General features: G+C 44.9%; 1 protein-coding gene across 2 annotated transcripts in view; it reads right to left on the bottom strand.

Annotated features, from left to right (window-relative positions):
- The window catches only part of ANXA7 (annexin A7), a 53,402-nt gene extending 41,028 nt beyond the window's left edge, over nucleotides 1-12,374 (bottom strand). Inside the window, exon 1 of one of the 2 annotated variants that reach the window (XM_024218767.2) lies at nucleotides 12,346-12,374. The gene's annotated coding sequence lies outside the window, so the exon portion shown is untranslated. Of the gene's footprint in view, nucleotides 1-11,644; nucleotides 12,039-12,345 lie in introns of those variants that run through there. The other variant, XM_024218766.3, reaches the window with a different exon arrangement.
- Between the last annotated feature and the right edge of the window lie 230 nt (nucleotides 12,375-12,604).

Genomic DNA, 12,604 nt, shown 5'->3' with positions numbered 1-12,604 from the left:
GAAAGCTTATGCTGAAATAAATTTGTTAGTCTCTAAGGTGCCACAAGTACTCCTGTTCTTTTTGCGGATACAGACTAACACGGCTGCTACTTTGAAACCTGTCACTAATGAGGCAGTTACAAAGGGAAAACCACATATCAATCATGCCACTCAGTGCCACTTTTGTTTCGTTCTGTAAGGGTCTGGTCCAGTGAGAGGCTGAGTACCCCCATCTCTCATTGCCCTTAACTCCTACTGAAGTTAAGGGCATTCCGCACCTTCCAAGATCAGGAGCTAGAAGAGGAGCATCCTATTTTATTTATGGAAATTAAAAATGGTTTATGAAGCTGTCATTTTCATAACTAAATAAAAATAAGTTTCAATATAATCTTCTTCTAGCACAGAAATAAGCATCTATTTCACACACCGCACTCAGAGAGCAAAAATAATGGAGATCACATAGCAGGATTCAATTTTTTAAAACCCACAGCATCACTATTTTGCATTGTTTCTCACAAATGATAAATCTTTACTGCTGCAACTGAAAGGGCAACAGGGAAGGCTCCATACCAAAACAGAAGAGATTGCTTCCTTAAACCCAAGATGATAAAATATGTTTTTTGTTTAAAAAAATAGTCAGGATAGTTGCCCTAAACCTGCCAGCAAATCAGAGTTATTAACTGTGTAAGCAGAGTCAGGATGAGCTCTACCCTGACATCTGGCGGTGAATTATGGCGAGTGTGGAAAAGAACTCCAGGGGCTGATCTTGTTTGCATAGGCACACCCACCCGCCTGGCATGAGACAACAGCAACTGAAAGTAGTTACTTTGGATGGGGTGGGATCCCCAGTTTCTCTGTTATTGGGGCAGGAGGAATAAAGTGTTGTTACCCTGATTATGTGAATCAAGGACAATGAAACTGTTTTATGACAGAGGGTCTCACCGTCATCTAAGTAGCACTCGCTAGACAAGGGACATGGGTTCCAAAACCCAGTGAATTGAGAGAGGATGGGGACAGGTATTTGTACCTGATGGTATGCCCCCTCCTTTGAGGACCTGAAACAACAATTGCACCATCTCCTCTCTCCACTGTTGAATAGCAGAACTAATTTTTGATTCTATTGAGAGTCTATTTACAGACTGCTATGCGGAATTCACTTTGGGCCAATGGTGCACCATTTTGTTGCCCAGTCACCTCAGAAAGCCCCATCCATATGCCACATTGGCTGTCATCTTTTGATTCTCTCCCCACTCAGCACCCATCTCCTCCACTATTTTCTCCTTAGTTCCCCTTCCAAAAAATAATTCCCTTCTTAAATTATAAATGGTATCTGGACTAGGGAAGGAGATTGATAGGAGTGGGACACGATCAGCCAACCTGTTTTGGGGCAGTTAGATGGGGAGTTCTAAGGATAGCTCTAATTAAAGTAGAGGGATATTTGTAAACCCTAGTTACTGAAAGACCATCCGAGCACTCTGACTGTACAGTTTTTAGTAAAATGGAATTCTCATCTGCTCACGCACAGTGGAGGCAATTGCATAAGTTAGAAAAAAGTGCTGTTATAGTCAATAACTGCCCAGCATTCCTAATTATTCACTGGCCAGGACAACTTACTTCTGGGGAAATTCTGCACCACTGCACACATGCAGAATTAATATCTGGCACACAATTTATTTCCACCACAGAAAATACATTCTGCTCAAGAAGTGCTGCAGTCCCACCTTTCACCCACCAGAGACCACTGATGCCAGAATAGCCAGCAGACGGCTGCATTCATCACAGTACCCTGACTGCGGAGCCAGGTTAGGACAGACAGAGTGGGGCACACAGGGCTGCTGAGGCGTCATAGACTGGGGTTCAGAAGTGCTAGTGAGGGGGACAGACTGGGGCGTGAGATCAGGAGCTAGTGGGGTGACAGCACTGAGCCAGGGGTTGAATGGGAGTGGGGGTGTAGGGCCACTTGGGATTGGGGGAGGTGGGCTGCAGGGACACATGGGGATGGGGGGTGAAAGGACACATGGGAACAGGGCAGATGGGCCTGACTGAATGGGAGAGCCTTGGGCCAGTCAAGGCCTGCATAGGGGACGCTCTCCAACTCCCTAACAATCCCTCCATCCCCCCCAAAAAAATATTTCTCCCACTCACACCCAACAACCCTACAAGTTCACTCCCAGGCTCCTTCCCTCTCCCTCAGCTCCTCCATTACCCCTGACTCCCCCAAGTCTTTGCACTGCTTCTGAAGGCTGTGGGAAATACATTTCTGTATCGTACTTTAAATTAATTACTCAACGTTCTGTATTAATATGCCTAGTAAGGAATCTATTTGCCAAAAACAAAAATTCCTGAAACTGTTTTTTTTCTGTATTGTTACAGACATACTTGCTGACAGGTATTTTGAAATAAATTACCAAAATAATTGAAACTAGCATGATTATATTGTGTTATTTTGACAAATAAAATATACAGAATTTTACATAAGAACAGCCATACTGGGTCTGACAGTGGTTAATGCCATGTGTTTCAGAGGGAATGAACAGAATGGGTAATCATCAAGTGATCCAGCCTCTGTCGCCCATTTCCAGCTTCTGACAAACACAGGCTAGGGACACTTCAGAGCATGATTTTGCATCCCTGCCCATCTTGGCTAATAGCCATTGGTGGACCTAGCCTTAATTAACTTATCTAGTTCTTATTTTACCAGAATTTTAAAATATTGTGCAAAGAATTTTTAATGTTTTGGCACAGAATTCCCCCAAGAGTAAAAACTCCATTTTAGCATAACATACCAGATAGTAAAACTTAATGTTTAACAGGAATCTTTCATTTTTACTGACCATCAACTACACAGAAAGTAGCAAGCATTTACAAAGTTAACTTGCTGAGAATTAAAGCAGAAACAAAAAAATCAGAGTGTATCGGACCAAATTCAAGTGCTAAAACAAGAATAGCATAGGATTACATGTACTCAGTCTCTCACTGATATAAGTCATACTGTTAGCACTATGATGTGACAACTATAGAACTAAAGCAACCTTAGTGTCTGTGCCAATGACAAGCAACAGAAGGCTTTGGGAGATGGATCAAGTTGATCAAAGTAAATATGATAAATTAAGGGGAAGTATCCCTAATGCAGCATGCATGAGATATTTTACATTTTCAGACTTGTGCTTTAATGTTTAACCACACACATTACAAATTACTACTTATTTCTACCAAAGAAACAGTGGATTTTTTTCTTTTTTATTTGGCTGAATATAGTACATTTAGTCTAATTTCAATTAAAAAGGAACTTATTTGTGATATTATATGATTAAAGTATGACCATGCACATCATTGTTGCTACCACTGCTATACAATTGCAACAGTCTTGTACAAATGATGTCATGTAAGGTGTCAATGGAAAAGTTATGATTTTCTGAATATGATTATCCTGTTTGTATGCGTATATCATTTTTGTATCTGAAGATATGGATATTGACTACATACCTGTATTTCAAATGTGTTTGCTCCTGGGGTAACACCCACAAGGTAGTTTACATTTAGTCTAGCCTGCACATTGTGAATGGACCATTCAAGTTAATGGCCCATTAACAAACACAATGGGCCACAGAAGAAGATTATCCCTGCATGGTGGGCCATCCCGTGGATGCCTTAGCCAAAATATGGGTAATGGCTCTTGCTATGATTCATCAAAGCATTCAAGGGCATGTGACTGGCTCATATGACCCTGGACTCCATGTTGCACCTGTACTTTTCCACAAACTAAGACTGAGAGCATCCCCTCCACATGGGAGAAAGTATAAAAGACCCTGGAAGCATCTCAATTTGCTTATTTCCTGCTCTGATCTCTGGACTATGGACTTACCCTAACAGGAGCATTACAACCAATGGATTCAGGACCTTCCAATCTTTTGTAAGTTACCAGAGACATTATAAGCCAGCAGTTTATTCCATCTAGGGTTGCCAGGTGTCCTGTTTTCGACCGGAACACTCAGTTGAAAAGGAACCCTGGTGGCTCCAATCAGCACTGTTGGATCAGCCGTTAAAAGTCTGGTTGGTGGCACAGCGGGGCTGGCAGGCTCCCTGCCTGGCTCTGCGCAGCTCCCGGGAAGCAGCCGGCATGTCTGGCTCCCAGGCGGAGGGGCGGCCAGGAAGGAGTCTGCTATAGACCACCAGACTAGGGGGATGAGGTGGACGAGGCTTTCTTCCAGCAACTAACAGAAGTTACTAGATCGCAGGCCCTGGTTCTCATGGGGGACTTCAATCACCCTGATATCTGCTGGGAGAGCAATACAGCGGTGTACAGACAATCCAGAAAGTTTTTGGAAAGTGTAGGGGACAATTTCCTGGTGCAAGTGCTGGAGGAACCAACTAGGGGCAGAGCTCTTCTTGACCTGCTGCTCACAAACTGGGAAGAATTAGTAGGGGAAGCAAAAGTGGATGGGAACCTAGGAGGCGGTGACCCATAAGATGGTTGAGTTCAGGATCCTGATACAAGGAAGAAAGGAGAGCAGCAGAATACGGACCCTGGACTTCAGAAAAGCAAACTTTGACTCCCTCAGGGAACTGATGGGCAGGATCCCCTGGGAGAATAACATGAGGGGAAAAGGAGTCCAGGAGAGCTGGCTGTATTTTAAAGAATCCTTATTGAGGTTGCAGGAACAAACCATCCTGATATGTAAAAAGAATAGTAAATATGACAGGTGACCAGCTTGGCTTAACAGTGAAATCCTTGCTGATCTTAAACACAAAAAAGAAGCTTACAAGAAGTGGAAGATTGGACAAATGACCAGGGAGGAGTATAAAAATATTGCTCAGGCATGCAGGAGTGAAATCAGGAAGGCCAAAGCACAATTGGAGTTGCAGCTAGCAAGGGATGTTAAGAGCAACAAGAAGAAAGTAAAGGAAAGTGTGGGCCCCTTACTGAATGAGGGAGGCAACCTAGTGACAGAGGATGTGGAAAAAGCCGATGTACTCAATGCTTTTTTTGCCTCTGTCTTCACGAACAAGGTCAGCTCCCAGACTACTGCACTGGGCAGCACAGTATGGGGAGGAGGTGACCAGCCCTCTGTGGAGAAAGAAGTGGTTCATGACTATTTAGAAAAGCTGGATGAGCACAAATCCATGGGGCCAGATGCGCTGCATCCAAGCGTACTAAAGGAGTTGGCGGATGTGATTGCAGAGCCATTGGCTACTATCTTTGAAAACTCATGGCGATCAGGGGAGGTCCCGGATGACTGGAAAAAGGCTAATGTAGTGTCCATCTTTAAAAAAGGGAAGGAGGAGGATCCGGGGAACTACAGGCCAGTCAGCCTCACCTCAGTCCCTGGAAAAATCATGGAGCAGGTCCTCAAGGAATCAATTCTGATGCACTTAGAGGAGAGGAAAGTGACCAGGAATAGTCAGCATGCATTCATCAAGGGCAAGTCATGCTTGACTGACCTAATTGCCTTCTTTGACAAAATAACTGGCTCTGTGGATGAGGGAAAAGCAGTGGATGTGTTATTCCTTGACTTTAGCAAAGCTTTTGATACGGTCTCCCACAGTATTCTTGCCACCAAGTTAAAGAAGTATGGGCTGGATGAATGGACTATAAGGTGGATTGAAAGCTGGCTAGATCCTCGGGCTTAATGGGTAGTGATCAATGGCTCCATGTCTTGTTGGCAGCCAGTATCAAGCGGAGTGCCCCAAGGGTCGGTCCTGGGGCCGGTTTTGTTCAATATCTTCATTAATGATTTGGAGGATGGCGTGGACTGCACCGTCAGCAAGTTTGCAGATGACAGTAAACTGGGAGGAGTGGTAGATACACTGGTAGGGATAAGATACAGAAGGACCTAGACAAATTAGAGGATTGGGCCTAAAGAAATCTGATGAGATTCAACAAGGACAAATGCAGAGTCCTGCACTTAGGACGGAAGAATCCCATGCACTGCTACAGACTAGGGACCGAGTGGCTAGGCAGCGGTTCTGCAGAAAAGGACCTAGGGGTTACAGTGGACGAGAAGCTGGATATGAGTCAAGAGTGTGCCCTTGTTGCCAAGAAAGCTAACAGCATTTTGGGCTATATAAGTAGGGGCATTGCCAGCCGATCGAGGGACGTGACCATTCCCCTCTATTCGGCATTGGTGAGGCCTCATCTGGAGTACTTTGTCCAGTTTTGGGCCCCACACTACAAGAAGGATGTGGAAAAATTGGAAAGAGTGCAGCGGAGGGCAACAAAAATGATTGGGGGGCTGGAGCACATGACTTATGAGGAGAGGCTGAGGGAACTGGGATTGTTTAGTCTGCAGAAGAGAAGACTGAGGTGGGATTTGATAGCTGCTTTCAACTACCTGAAAGGGGGTTCCAAAGAGGATGGATCTAGACTATTCTCAGTGGTACCAGATGACAGAACAAGGAGTAACAGTCTCAAGTTGCAGTGGGGGAGGTTTAGGTTGGATATTAGGAAAAACTTTTTCACTAGGAGGGTGGTGAAGCACTGGAATGGGTTACCTAGGGAGGTGGTGGAATCTCCTTCCTTAGAGGTTTTTAAGGTCAGGCTTGACAAAGCCCTGGCTGGGATGATTTAGTTGAGGATTGGTCCTGCTTTGAGCAGGGGATTGGACTAGATGACCTCATGAGGTCCCTTCCAACCCTGATATTCTATGATTCTATGATCCGCGGAGCACCCTGTCCACGTCTCCACCTAGGAGCCGGAGGGACATGTCGCCGCTTCTCGGGAGCTGCCTGAGGTTAGTGCTGCCCAGAGCCTGCACCCCGAACCCTCTCCCACAGCCCAACCTCCTGCCCCAGCTTGGAACCCCCTTCTGCACCCCAAACCCCTCATCCCCAGGCCCACCCCAGAGCCCACACCCCCAGCCAGAGTCCTCACCCCCTCATGCACCCCTACCCCCTGCCCTAGCCCAGTGAAAATGAGCAAGTGAGTAAGGGTGGGGGAGAGCAAGCAATGGAGGGAGGGGAGATGGAATGAGCGGGGGCGGGGCCTTGCAGAAGGGGCGGGGCAGGGCAAGGCAAGGGTGTTCGGTTTTCTGCACTTAGAAAGTTGGCAACCCTAATTCCATCACTGCTACAAACCTGTTCCAAGAACTTTGCAATTACTGTACGTATTTGATTCCTTTGACCATTTTAACTCTCTCCTCTTTCTTTTCTCTTATAAATAAACCTTTATATATTAGATACTAAAGGATTGGCAACAGCATGATTATTGGGTAAGATCTGAGTTATATATTGGCCTGGCTACATGTCTCATCTCTTGGGATTAGAAGAACCCTTTGTTTGATTAAATTGGTTTTAAATAACCACTTATCATTAAGTCTAGTGTCTGGGTGGTGAAACAAGGGCTGGGAGACTGCATTTCTGACTTCTTGCTAACCAGTGTGGTGAGACAGAAGTTTACTTTTGTTACTGGAGTGGTACATCTTATGGAAGAATAACCACCAGTTGGGGGTTGAGTCGGCCCTTATTTCTCAGCAGTTTGTCCTGAATCTGGAATGCTCAGCTGTGACCCATTGAGGCACGGTGACACTTGTCAAACTCAAAAGTTTCCTCTATTAAGTACAATTTAGATTTGAATTTTAAAATTTTGGGTTTGAATCATGTGTCTTCAGATATTTATGCCATTTAAACTTTGCATATAACTCCATTTGGACAGTAATAAGACCAGTCAATTTCACAATTGTTGCTTAAAGGGGCCCCTAGTGTCTGAAAGTGGTTTACCTATCATTACCCAACAAAAATTACTAAAACTGAATGAAAAAAAAATATTTTCAGCTGGTCTACTTTGCTTAATTTCATTAATAAATTATAGCCCTAAGTAGGAAGCTTGCCACTCTAAGGGGACTGGAGGAGGTTTATGAAACCAAGGACCCTGTTGGTATAGTTTCCATAACATAATTTAAAAGATATCAGATTTAAAATGTATGATATAATTTGAGCCATACCACAGTTCTGTCTGTACTGCAAAATCAACTGTTGGAGGATCTGGTTGCAACATTGTTGTTTCCCCAACAGTTAAAACAGTTTCATTTTGCAGAACAATTGAGATCCAACAATCCTTTAACTAGGTCTTGAAACATGCTAAAAACATTGACACAAAATTTCATTTTTCATAATTTAAGATTTTAGTACCAGACAAGAAAACTAAACAAATGTTTTAACCTACATGTTTCCCTTTGATTTATTAGTGAAAGCAGAAGAGTGAAAATAGATACCTTCACATGAGGGAGGGCGGGAACAGGAAGGAATTTCAAACTTCTAATTTTCAAATAAAACAAACCAGTTGTTCAAGTTGTCTAAGTCTTTGATTAGCAAGTTAATTGCCAGTTTATGCTTGTGATCACCTGTGACACTGCTAACATATGCAAAAAGAGCTGTCTCTATCGTTACCTTTTTTAAACTTTCCTCCCTTGCCTTTGTCTATTTATTCACCTGTTTTGTATTGTCTAAATTGTAGACTGTGCGCTCTCTGGGGCAGGGATTGTATTTGTAGCACGGACAGTATTTGTGTTATAAAAATTTTCATGAGGCTCTAATCCCTATTTGGGTTCCTTGGGCACCATCACCATAGAAAAAAAAATTGTATTTTCTTCGTCTGTTAAAATAAAAAAATTCATTTTATTCAATTTGAAAATAAAGAATGTATGATTTAAAAATTATGTAAATGGCTTGCAGAGGGTCCATAGTTTCAATAGCAACGCCCATATTACAACTAGACTGGGGTACATTGAATTGGATTGGAGACTAATCCTCAGCTACGGTTCAAATACTGTAGTAACCAGTTTTCAAAAGTTAATGTAACCTGGCAGTAACATTTCCTGAAATAGCTTTCAGTATGTGCAGATGCTTTTCAGGAGAGAAATTAAATCACTTGCATAATATGGGACTAAGTACTTGTTAAACATTAGCCAGCTGTGAGTCCACAGCACATGAACTCAATTATCTCTGAATGCCTTAGCAGCTTGCTGCCTTCCTAAACTGTGTCAGGGAGATCTCATAGACCGGTCCTTGAGAAACACTACCTTAGAGTATCCCAAAGCAAAACTGAGACTTCGCCCTTTGTTAAGGAAGTTTAACATCACAAAACTGAAAACAGATTCTATCAACAGAAGCCTATCTTTTTTTTAATGTAGTTTTTGATCCATGATTTTTTTTTTGCTTAACAGCAGTTTGTGAGGCATGAAATGGATGCCCTCTGAAGCGTCTTCATTGAAACATTATTCAAATATACTTGTAATCCATCCCTGTGCCCCCAGTGACTCAGCAAATAATGCCCATTGAGTTTCAAAACTCTAGAATTATGGATCCTCTTTTCTGTTCAAAAGTGAAACTGCCTTTATTTTTCACTCCATGCATCTGATGAAGTGCATTTTAGCTCACGAAAGCTTATGCCCAAATAAATTTGTTAGTCTCTAAGGTGCCACAAGGACTCCTCATTGGGTTTTTTTTTTTTTGAGAAACCTATGGTTATTCTATAATTATACAATATGAATAAATTGGCTGGAGGAGGGACAGAAAAAAAAGAGCTTGCAAAATATATTTGCACTAGAGAATGACTAGGAAGGTTTTCCTGGTAAAAGAAGGAGTCTAAATCATCTTTCATTTTTAAAAAAGTTTCTATCCTCACAATTACAAGGCCAGTCTTCCAAATGCAGAGCTGTCTTCTATAGTCTGCAGACCACTCTAGAGTCAGCCTCCCTTTTTCGTTATAGCTTCCCCAAAGAGCAGCGGAACAAGACCGATAAGACATGGTAAGTTTCATTATTGTTATTCAGAACATTGTGGACAACTGTGAAATAACAAGAATTGTGTCAGTTTCACTATGCCCCTGTTTGGAAAAATATGAGCAATAGGGAAGACACTGAAGCTGTTGGCACTGGACTTCAACAGTGGCCCTCCCTCAGACCTTGTCTTTCATAAGGACCTAAGACTAGTAAAAAATATTGTAAATTAGAGACACCACTGCAGAGCTTTCAACTGCCACTTTCCTAGAAAGTGTAACTCCAAAAGCCACTCACAAACTTTAGTTTTCTACTTATGCATTAACAGCCCTTTATCTGCACTTCCTACAGCCTCCAAAGTTCTCCTCCTTAGCAAAAGTGGCAGGAAACGGGTGTGGACAGCAAAGCAAAAACATATTAAAAATCTAACAGAAAGAGCATGTACAAAGTTGTAGGTGATTCCTTTTACTGGGTTAACTAATTTCAGGAAAGGGAAAAGCATTTATACATTTCTGATTTCTCATCCCTCTCCAAGGGTCACTACAAGGAGAGCCAACAAATGGAGTGAATGTGGCTCAAGCGTAGAGAGCACCTGTAATCACCTCATTACATTGTCCTTCCCAAATTTTAATTACACTTTTCAGTATTTTTAAACAAAATGGAGAGGCCTCATTTTCTAGAGAGGTATTAGAAAAAGGATACGAGAAGCTGAGGAAAATCAGAACCAGCCTTTCACATACAGGGCCCCCATACAGTGTCTACACTGCAACTAGGCATCCATGGCATGATGGTGGGCCCATACCATTGGACTCCAATTTGTGTGGGGCTCAGGTTGTTTCCTTGCTGTGTAGACTTCTGGCTCGGAGCCTGACCTCTGGCACCCTCCCACCTCACAGGGTCCTAGAGCCTGCTTTCCAGACCCAGCCAAACGTCTACACTGCCATTAAACACCCAGAGACATGGCATGGGTCAGCTGCAGTTGCCGAGATGCAGTGTAGATATACTCAAAAAAGACTTTGTCTCCATTAGAAAGTTGTACCACTTTAACTATATTGGCATACAAGTGGTACAAGCTCCTAGTGTGGACTAAAGTATATCAGTATAAAGGTGCTATGGGAAGGGAAATAAACTATACCAATACAACTGCATCCACAGTAGGGGTATCATTGGTATAACTAGGCTTGGAAGGATTACATTTTTATTGGTAAATATCAATATATGTGGATTTCACTGTACACAGGCAAGCCAAAGGAAAACATTTCCATCAATAATCATTTTACAAATAGGCAACATAAGAAAAATGCTGCTTTAGAAATTGATTTAAGGATATTTACTTTATATATTTTCACCTGATGTTGACAAATCGTGATTTAACAGTTATAAAGCTTTCACTTTTGGAAATCAACATCTACTATCAGTCAATAATTACTGTCTGCCCCGCTTTGCCCATAATTTCCCACCACGCTGAAAACTTAAGGCAATAAAAATGTTTATAAAAAGCTTAAAAATAAACATCTCTCAAAATTATTTTATAAATCAATCACGGAATCCAGCCTGAGCCCAGGAGCAATTCTAGCCGGGTGAGGAACCCGGGGCCGCCCTCCCAGGCTGGGCGGTGTTGCACACTGGCCTGCAAGGCTCAGGGCAGGTGGGAGAGGGAGCCTCTCCCCTCCGGAGCGCAGGCAGGAGCCGGGCGGGACTGAGCTGCCCGCCCCCCGTGTGGGGAGGGAAAGGGGCCCGAGCTGGCGACTCTACAGCGTCCTATGACCCGCCGGACTGGCCTGGCGCCAAACCCCTCGCGTTTCAAGGGGGCTCCCAAGAGCTCGGGCGGCCTGGGACAAGGGGGGGGTTACACGCCCGGACCTCCCCGGGGAACGTAAAGCCCTGAAGCACTGCCGGGAAGGGAGGAGCCGGGATTGGCCAGTGCCACCCCCGCGCCCCCCACTCACCTGAGCCGTCAATTCACTGCCTCCGCACTCGCAAAATGGAGCCTGTAGGGCCAGGCCGCCTCCGCCCCTTCCCCGGGACCCGCCCCGAGGGCAGCGCAAGCTCCTGGCCGCGCCGCGGGAGGAGGAGGCGGGCGAGCCGCTCTCTGCGGGGAGTTCGCTCAGCCCTACCCCGGCTGGGGTCTGGTTCTGCCTATTGACATGGGTAGAGCCGCGAAACAGGGTGATGGGGCTTAACGGGGCTCTCCGCGCCGCGCGCTCGGTTCCCAGCCAGGCGCGGCTGGTGTCGCTATGGCCTGGGCACACCGCCTAGCCCCCTCGGGCCGGGCAGCTGCGGCCCTAGAGACCCCCCAGGGCAGCATGGGGACCTGCCGGGGGGTGCCATTGCAGCTGGACCCGGCAGGAGTGGCCTCCCAGTTCTAGCTAATCCAACACCCTCCCGCCCAGCTTCCAAGGCAGGTAGAGCCTGGGGGAGATTGTTAACGGGGAAAAGAGGGGGGGGGCCCCCCCCCCCCCCCCCCCCCTTTGGGTCATGGGAGCTACTCTCGGCTTGGCACGGCCATGTGTATGGGGGCTAGCATGTGACATCCTTCCCGTAGGAAATACAGAGAGAACCGCCCCCAAAGCAGCAGCCGGTGTGAGCCGGATACAAGCTAGTTGGAGCATAGGGAACAGGGAGCACAGCATAATAAGCTTGGACTCACAGCTGCAGAGGCTTTTCTTAGGGGATGAGTTAGCTGACTAGGTTTCGTTAGCAACTCAGCGAGCAGAGTGTGCTCCAGCTCGCAGGGGAGAGCTAGGACTGCCTACAGGAAAGAAAGGTTTCAGAGTAGCAGCCGTGTTAGTCTGTATCCGCAAAAAGAACAGGAGTACTTGTGGCACCTTAGAGACTAACAAATTTATTAGAGCATAAGCTTTCGTGGGCTACAACCCACTTCTTCGGATGCATCCGAAGAAGTGGGT

Source organism: Terrapene carolina, unplaced genomic scaffold, assembly GCF_002925995.2.
Source record: "Terrapene carolina triunguis isolate 2854851 unplaced genomic scaffold, T_m_triunguis-2.0 Scaffold310, whole genome shotgun sequence".
Taxonomy (NCBI): Eukaryota; Metazoa; Chordata; order Testudines; family Emydidae; genus Terrapene; species Terrapene triunguis.
The sequence above is the reverse complement of the archived record's forward strand: the minus strand, read 5'-3'. Positions and strand labels throughout refer to the sequence as shown.